Source organism: Arachis hypogaea, chromosome 1, assembly GCF_003086295.3.
Source record: "Arachis hypogaea cultivar Tifrunner chromosome 1, arahy.Tifrunner.gnm2.J5K5, whole genome shotgun sequence".
In the NCBI taxonomy this organism is placed as follows: Eukaryota; Viridiplantae; Streptophyta; class Magnoliopsida; order Fabales; family Fabaceae; genus Arachis; species Arachis hypogaea.
The window spans coordinates 35,681,741-35,691,006 of record NC_092036.1 but is presented as its reverse complement, the minus strand read 5'-3'; the positions used below and the strand labels follow the sequence as shown (position 1 = coordinate 35,691,006).

The following is a 9,266-nucleotide window of genomic DNA, read 5'->3' as shown; positions in this document are numbered from 1 at the left end:
AATCATGTTGACTTGCTGAGTCAACACTTTGTTCTGAACCAATATGGCATTCAGAGCATCAATTTCAAGAACTCCCCTCTTCTAAGGCATCCCATTACTCATAGGATTCCTCTCAGAAGTGTACATGAATTGGTTATTTGCAACCATGTCAATGAGTTCTTGAGCTTCTGCAGGCGTTTTCTTTAGGTGAATGGATCTACCTGTAGAATGGTCCAGTGACATCTTAGAGAACTCAGATAGACCATCATAGAATATATCCAAAATGGTCCACTCTGAAAGTATGTCAGAAGGACACTTTTTGGTCAACTGCTTGTATCTTTTCCAAGCTTCATAGAGGGATTCACCATCTTTTTGTTTGAAGGTCTGAACATCCACTCTAAGCTTGCTCAGCTTTTGAGGAGGAAAGAACTTAGCCAAAAAGGCCATGACCAGCTTATCCCAAGAGTCCAGGCTATCTTTAGGTTGTGAGTTCAACCATGTTCTAGCTCTGTCTCTTACAGCAAAAGGAAAAAGCATGAGCCTGTAGACTTCAGGATCTACTCCATTAGTCTTAACAGTATCACAGATCTGCAAGAACTCAGTTAAAAACTGATAGGGATCTTCTGATGGAAGTCCATGAAACTTGCAGTTCTGTTGCATTAGAGCAACTAGTTGAGGCTTCAGCTCAAAATTGTTTGCTCCAATGGCAGGGATTAAGATGCTTCTTCTATGAAAATTGGAAGTAGGTGTAGTATAATCACCAAGCATCCTCCTTACATTATTGTTGGGTTCGGCCATGTCTCCTTCTTTTTTGAGATTCTCTGTAAGGTTTTCTCTGGATTATTGTATTTTAGCTTCTCTTAGTTTCTTCTTCAGAGTCCTTTCAGGTTCAGGATCTGCTTCAACAAGAATGTCCTTGTCCTTGCTCCTGCTCATATGAAAAAGAAGAGAACAGAAAAGGAATAAGAATCCTCTATGTCATAGTATAGAGATTCCTTTATGTGAGTAGAAGAAGAAAAGAATAGAAGAAGGAGAAGAGAAATTTGAACACAAAGGAAAAGAGAGGGTTCAAATTTTTAGATGAAGAGAAGTGTTAGTAATTGAATAAATAAATAGAAAGAGATGAGAGAGAAGAGTTTTCAAAAATTGTTTTTGAAAAATAAGTTAGTGATTTTTGAAAATTAAGAGAAAAAATAAAATTAAAATTAAAATTTGAAACAATTAGTTAATTAAAAGAATTTTGAAAAAGAGTGAGGAACTTTCGAAAATTAGAGAGAGAAAAGTAGTTAGGTGGTTTTGAAAAAGATAAGAAACAAAAAAAAAGTCAATTAGTTAGTTGAAAAAGATTTGAAAATCAATTTAGAAAAGATAAGAAATTAGAAAAGATTTTGAAAAAGATATGATTTGAAAAAGATATGTTTGAAAAGATATGACTGAAAAACGATAAGATTTTGAAAAAGATTTGAAAAGAAAATTAAAAAGATTTGATTTTTAAAATTAAAATTGATTACTTGACTAACTAGAAACTAAAAGATATGATCCTAAAATTTAAAGATTGAACCTTTCTTAACAAGAAAGTAACAAACTTCAAATTTTTGAATCAATCACATTAATTGTTAGTAAAGTTTTCGAAAATCATGAAATAAAGATAAGAAAAAGGTTTTGAAAAGCAATTTTAAAAATTTTCGAAAAATGATAAGAAAAATGAAAAAGATTTGATTTTTGAAAGGAATTTTGAAAAGATAGGATTTTTAAAATTGAAATCTTGACTTGACTAACAAGAAACAACTTATTTTAAAAATTTTTGACTAAGTCAACCCAAAGATTTCGAAATTTATGAGAGAAATAAGGGAAGATATTTTTTTATTTTTGAATTTTTAATGAGGAGAGAGAAAAACACAAATATGACCCAAAACATGAAAATTTTGGATCAAAACCAATGATGCATGCAAGAACACTATGAATGTCAAGATGAACACTAAGAACACTTTGAAGATCAAGATGAACATCAAGACTTATTTTTGAAAAATTTTCAAGAAAAGAAAAACATGCAAGACACCAAACTTAGAAATTTTCAATGTTTAGACACTATGGATTCAAAAATGCATATGAAAATTAACAAAAAACACAAAACAAGAAAATATGAAGATCAAACAAGAAGACTTATCAAGAATAACTTGAAGATCATGAAGAACACCATGCAATTAACACCAAACTTAAAGATTGACACTAGACTCAAACAAGAAACACAAAAATATTTTTTTGATTTTTTTTGATTTTATAATTTTTTTTTTGAATTTTTCGAAAATTTCTTTTTGGAAAAACAAAAACAAATAAAAAATTTTGAAAGATTTTTGAAAACTTTTGAAAAGAAAATTACCTAATCTGAGCAACAAGATGAACCGTTAGTTGTCCAAACTCGAACAATCCCCGGCAACGGCGCCAAAAACTTGGTGCACGAAATTGTGATCTCAATGGCGCCAAAAACTTGGTACGCACAATTGTAATATCACTCTTTTTCACAACTTCGCACAACTAACCAGCAAGTGCACTTGGTCGTCCAAGTAATAAACCTTACGTGAGTAAGGGTCGATCCCACAAAGATTGTTGGTATGAAGCAAGCTATGGTCATCTTGCAAATCTCAATTAGGTGGATTCAAATAGTTATAATGGTTTTCGAAAATAAAGATAAATAAAGCATAAAATAGAGATAGAGATACTTATGTAATTCATTGGTGGAATTTTCAGATAAGCGCATGAAGATGCTGTGTTCCTTCTGAACCTCTGCGTTCCTACTGATTTCATCCAATCATTCTTACTCCTTTTCATGGCAAGCTGTATGCTCGGGTTTCACCAGCGTCAGGCTACCTCCCGTCCTCTCAGTGAAAATGGTCCAAATGCGCTGTCACCGCACGGCTAATCATCTATCGGTTCTCGATCATGTTGGAATAGGATCCATTGATCCTTTTGCGTCTGTCACTACGCCCAACACTTGCGAGTTTGAAGCTCGTCACAGTCATCCCATCTCAGATCCTACTCAAAATACCACAGACAAGGTTTAGACTTTCCGGATCTTAGGAATGGCCGCCAATAATTCTAGCTTATACCACGAAGACTCCGATCTTTCGGAATGGAGGCTAAGAGATACGCGCTCGATCTAAGGTAGAACGAAAGTGGTTGTCAGGCACGCGTTCATAGGTGAGAATGATGATGAGTGTCACGGAGCATCATATTCATCATGTGGAAGTGCAGCGAATATCTTAGAATAAGAATAAGTTGAATTGAATAGAAGAACAATAGTGATTGCATTAATACTCGAGGTACAGCAGAGCTCCACACCTTAATCTATGGTGTGTAGAAACTCCACCGTTGAAAATACATAAGAATAAGGTCTAGGCATGGCCGAATGGCTAGCCTCCCTAAATGGCATATGAATTCGAAAATAGGGAAAAAGACTCGGTCTAAGGACTAGACATCCAAAGATGTCTAATACAATAGTAAAAAGTTCTATTTATACTAAACTAGTTACTAGGGTTTACAGAAATAAGTCTAAGTGCAGAAATCCACTTCCGGGGCCCACTTTGGTGTGTGCTTGGGCTGAGCTTGAGCTTTACATGTGCAAAGGCTTCTCTTGGAGTTAAACGCCAAGTTGGAACGTGTTTTTGGCGTTTAACTCTGGTTTATGATGTGTTTCTGGCATTTTACTCCAGAATGCAGCATGGAACTGGCATTAAACGCCAGTTTGTGTCGTCTAAACTCGAATAAAGTATGGACTATTACATATTTCTAGAAAGCACTGGATGTTTAATTTCAAACGCAATTGAGAGCGCGCCATTTGGAGTTCTGTAGCTCCAAAAAATCCATTTCGAGTGCAGGGAGGTCAGAATCCAACAGCATCAGCATTCCTTTTTCAGCCTGAATAAGATTTTTGCTCAGGTCCCTCAATTTCAGCCAGAAAATACCTGAAATCACACAAAAACATACAAACTCATAGTAAAGTCCAGAAATGTAAATTTTGCATAAAAATTAATAAAAACATCCCTAAAAGTAGCTAGATCTTACTAAAAACTACCTAAAAATAATGCCAAAAAGCGTATAAATTATCCGCTCATCAGAAAGCCCAATCACCAAGCAGGTGATAGATAGTGCCAAAATACAAGAGGATCAACCTAAAAGGAAGGCACCTGAGCCTCCCCAAGAGTTTCCTCCAATTGAGTATTGGGACCAGCTGAAGGCGTCTGTAATACACTTGCAGAGCACTTTAGATCAGCTCATAGAGGAGCAGAAAGATCAGACTAGCATGATTTGCAAACTGATCAAGGAGCAAGAGAAGCAAGGGGCATGAGATGGATGAGTTGAAGCGCCAGAAGCTCTCCCCTAAAGAGCCCAGCGTCCCCCAACTTGAAGAGCCCAGAGTCCCTCAAGCTAAAGGTCCCAGAGCCCATCAAGCTAAAGTTTGTTAAGTTTCAACACGGTGACTATTCCTATTCCTGTTTCATGTATATCTATCCTAATTTAGAGTTGCATGATCACTAGCAGTATTTAAGTCTTTATCTTTATTTTTATTTTATGTCTTTTCATTTTTAGGATTACATAAGCATTAGTAGTAATTAATTAATTTTTATTTTCCAATTAGCTATAAATTATTCCTCTTATCATCGTTAAACATGAATAAAATAGTTGATTTTTTTAGAAGAATTAAAGATGCATAAATTTTTGAGTTCCACAATAAAGAATAATCAATTATTTTGATGTGGTGTCATTGCTTTAGTTTTCTAAATGTATGAATAAACAGTGATTATTTGAAGTTGAAATTTTAGGATACTGGCTCTTGAAAGAATGAAGAAAAAGGAAAAGTATTATTGATAATTTGAAAAATCCAAAAATTAATTCTTGAAGCAAGAAAAAGCAGCAAAGAAAAAGAAAAAACAAGATGCATTCAGAAAAAAATGGCAAAAAGGAAAGAAAATAGAAAACAAAAGAAAAAGCCATTAGCTCTTTAAATTAAAAGGCAAGAGGAAAAAGCCAATAACCCTTTAAACCAAAAGGCAAGGGTAAAAAGATCCAAGACTTTGAACATCAGTGGCTAGGAGGGCCTAAAGGAAACAAAATCTTGGCCTAAGCGGCTCAATCAAGCTGTCCCTAATCATGTGCTTGTGGCGTGACGGTGTCAAGTAAAAAGCTTGAGACTGAGCGGCTAAAGTCTTGATCCAAAGCAAAAAAAAGTGAACTTAAGAACTCTGGACACCTCTATCTGGGGATTTGATGAGCGGATAATTTATACGCTTTTTGGCATTGTTTTTAGTATGTTTTTAGTATGTTTTAGTTAGTTTTTATTATATTTTTATTATTTTTTAGTTAAAATTCACTTTTCTGGACTTTACTATGAGTTTGTGTGTTTTTCTGTGATTTCAGGTATTTTTTGGCTGAAATTGAGGGACCTGAGCAAAACTCTGATTCAAAGGCTGAAAAGGACTGCAGATGCTGTTGGATTCTGACCTCCATGCACTTGAAGTGGATTTTCTGGAGCTAAAGAGACCCAATCGGCGCACTCTCAACTGCGTTGGAACGTAGACATCCTGGGCTTTCCAGCAATGTATAATAGTCTATACTTTGCCCGAGATTTGATGGACCAAACAGGCGTTCCAAGTCAGCTCAAGAATTCTGGCGTAAAACGCCAGAACTGGCACAAGAATGGGAGTTAAACGCCCAAACTGGCATAAAAGCTGGCGTTTAACTCCAAGAAGAGTCTCTACACGAAAATTCTTCAATGCTCAGCCCAAGCACACACCAAGTGGGCCCGGAAGTGGATTTTTACTCATCATTGTAAACCCCAGCTACTAGTTCTCTACAAATAGGACCTTTTGCTATTGTATTTTCATCTTTCAATCATCTTTCAATCAGAGATCTTTTGATCATGTTTTTATGATTGAACCCTCTTTGGGAGGCTGGCCATTCAGCCATACCTAGACCTTGTTCTTATGTATTTTCAACGGTGGAGTTTCTACACACCATAGATTAAGGTGTGGAGCTCTGCAGCAACTCGAGTATTAATGCAATTACTATTGTTCTTCTATTCAATTTGGCTTATTCTTGTTCTAAGATATCACTTGTTCCTCAACTTGATGAATGTGATGATCCGTGACACTCATCATCATTCTCACCTATGAACGTGTGCCTGACAACCACCTTCGTTCTACCTTAGATTGAGTGGATATCTCTTGGATCCCTTAATCGGAATCTTCGTGGTATAAGCTAGAATTGATGGCGGCATTCAAGAGAATCCGGAAGGTCTAAACCTTGTCTGTGGTATTCTGAGTAGGATTCAAGGATTGAATGACTGTGACGAGCTTCAAACTCGCGATTGTGGGGCGTTAGTGACAGACGCAAAAGAATCACTGGATTCTATTCCGACAAGATCGAGAATCGACAACTGAATAGCCGTGCTGTGACAGAGCGCGTTGAACATTTTCACTGAGAGGATGGGAGGTAGCCACTGACAACGGTGAAATCCTACACACAGCTTGCCATGGAAAGGAGTAAGAATGATTGGATGAAGATAGTAGGAAAGCAGAGAGACGGAAGGGACAAAGCATCTCCATACGCTTATCTGAAATTCTCACCAATGAATTACATAAGTATCTCTATTTTTATTTTATGCTTTATTCATAAATCATTCATAACCATTTGAATCTGCCTGACTGAGATTTACAAAATGACCATAGCTTGCTTCATACCAACAATCTCTGTGGGATCGACCCTTACTCGCGTAAGGTTTATTACTTGGACGACCCAGTGCACTTGCTGGTTAGTTGTGCGAAGTTGTGATAAAGAGTTGAGATTGCAATTGTGCGTACCATGTTGATGGCGCCATTGATGATCACAATTTCGTGCACCAAGTTTTTGGCGCCGTTGCCAGGGATTGTTTGAGTTTGGACAACTGATGGTTCATCTTGTTGCTTAGATTAGGTATTTTTCAGAATTTTTAAGAATGAATTCTAGTGTTTCAAGGTGATGTTTTCATCATCACCAAAGCTGATTGATTTTCATCAATTTAGCTCTGGAATGCAATGTCCTGCTGAAGCTTGGCTAGCCATGTCTAATTTCTTTAGACTAAAGCTTTAGACTAACATTGCATGATTCCTGGAATTCTTATTAAAAATTTTGAATCTCTCTATTTTCCTCTCCATATAATTTTCGAAAAAAAACCAAAAATATTTCTTGTTTCAGTCTAGTGTCTCATTTTAAGTTTGGTGTCGATTGCATGTTTCTGTTCTACTTGCATTGTTCATGTGTCTTTAGTGATCTTCAAGTTGATCTTGATGATTTACTTGCTCTGATCTTTAAATTCTCTTGTCTTGTGTGTTTTGTTGTTTCTCATATGCATTCTCAACTTGTTAGTGTCAATAGTATACAAACTTTTAAGTTTGGTGTCTTGCATGCATTGTTTATTTGATTTTAGTTTTCCATGTTTAGTTGCATTTTGATTGTTTATTAAAAATCCAAAAAAATTTTAATTTGTGTCTTTTCAAGTCAATAATGCAGAGAATCGAAGATTCAGAACATACAACAGAGGAATTACACAGAAAAAGCTGGGCGTTCAAAACGCCCAGTGAAGAAGGAAAACTGGCGTTTAAATGCCAGCCAGGGTACCTGGCTGGGCGTTTAACGCCCAAAGGGTAGCATTTTGGGCGTTAAACGCCAGAATGGATACCATTCTGGGTGTTTAACGCCAGGATGGCACAAGAGGGAAGATTTTGTTTTCAATTCAAATTTTTTTTTTCAAGTTTCCATAATTTTTCAAAATCAAATCTTTTTCAAATCATATCTTTTCAATCATATATTTTCAAAATCAATTTCTTTCCATTTTCAAAAATACTTGCTAACAATTAATGATTTGATTCAACATTTCAGGTATGTTGCCTTTTCTGTTGAGAAAGGTTTAATGTTTGAATCATATCTTTTCTTGTTAGCCAAATCATTGATTTTAAAAATCAAATCTTTTTAAATTGTTTTTCAATCATATCTTCTCAATCATATCTTTTTAAAACCATAACTTTTCAATCATATCTTTTTAATCACATCTTTTTCAAAAAAAAGTTTTCAATCATATCTTTTTGATTTCTAATTTCAAAATCTTTTTCAAAAATAACTTAATTTCTTTCCCACTCTTAGTTTTTGAAAATCATCAATTAATTTTCAAAATTCTTTTTCAAAATATTTTAACTTATTTTCGAAAATTCTTCCCCTATTCTCACATCCTTCTATTTATGGACTAACATGCACAATTTGAACTCTATCTTTCTAAGTTCGAATTCTTCTACCTCTTCCTTCTATTTTTCTTTTCCTCTGACACTCAAGGAATCTCTATACTGTGACATAGAGGATTCCATATTTTCTTGTTCTCTTCTCTTTCATATGAGCAGGAGCAAAGACAAAAGCATTCTTATTGAGGATGACCCTGAACCTGAAAGGACCTTGAAGCGAAAGCTAAAAGAAGCTAAAGCACAACTCTCTGTAGAGGACCTAACAGAAATCTTCAAACAAGAAGAAGACGTGGCAGCCGAAAACAACAACAATGCCAACAATGCAAGGAAGGTGCTGGGTGACGTTACTGCACCTACTCCCGACTTCTATGGGAGAAGCATCTCTATCCCTGCCATTGGAGCAAACAACTTTGAGCTTAAGCCTCAATTAGTTTCTCTAATGCAACAGAACTGCAAGTTTCATGGACTTCCATTGGAAGATCCTCATCAGTTTTTAGCTGAATTCTTGCAAATTTGTGACACTGTCAAGACCAATGGGGTTGACCCTGAGGTCTACAGACTTATGCTATTCCCTTTTGCTGTAAGAGACAGAGCTAGGATATGGTTGGACTCACAACCTAAAGAAAGCCTGAACTCTTGAGAAAATCTAGTCAATGCCTTCTTGGAAAAGTTCTTTCCACCTCAAAAATTGAGTAAGCTTAGAGTGGAAGTCCACACCTTCAGACAGAAGGAAGGTGAATCCCTCTATGAAGCTTGGGAAAGATACAAACAATTGATCAGAAAATGTCCTTCTGACATGCTTTCTGAATGAAACATCATAGGTATCTTCTATGATGGTCTGCCTGAACTGTCCAAGATGTCATTGGATAGCTCTGCTGGAGGATCTCTTCATCTGAAGAAGACGCCTACAGAAGCTCAAGAACTGATTAAAATGGTTGCAAATAACCAATTCATGTAAACTTCTGAAAGGAACCCTATGAACAATGGGACGAATCAGAAGAAAGGAGTTCTTGAGATTGA

At 35.9% G+C, this 9,266-nt stretch overlaps 2 non-coding genes across 2 annotated transcripts; one reads left to right on the top strand and one right to left on the bottom strand.

The window, feature by feature from the left end:
• Positions 1-280: 280 nt before the first annotated feature.
• Positions 281-384, top strand: LOC112712173 (small nucleolar RNA R71). Its single transcript, XR_003157705.1, has one exon. It is a non-coding gene; the product is annotated as a small nucleolar RNA R71 (small nucleolar RNA).
• An 8,556-nt stretch (positions 385-8,940) lies between these two features.
• On the bottom strand, positions 8,941-9,048 carry LOC112716651 (small nucleolar RNA R71). The gene has a single exon (XR_003160431.1). It is a non-coding gene; the product is annotated as a small nucleolar RNA R71 (small nucleolar RNA).
• Between the last annotated feature and the right edge of the window lie 218 nt (positions 9,049-9,266).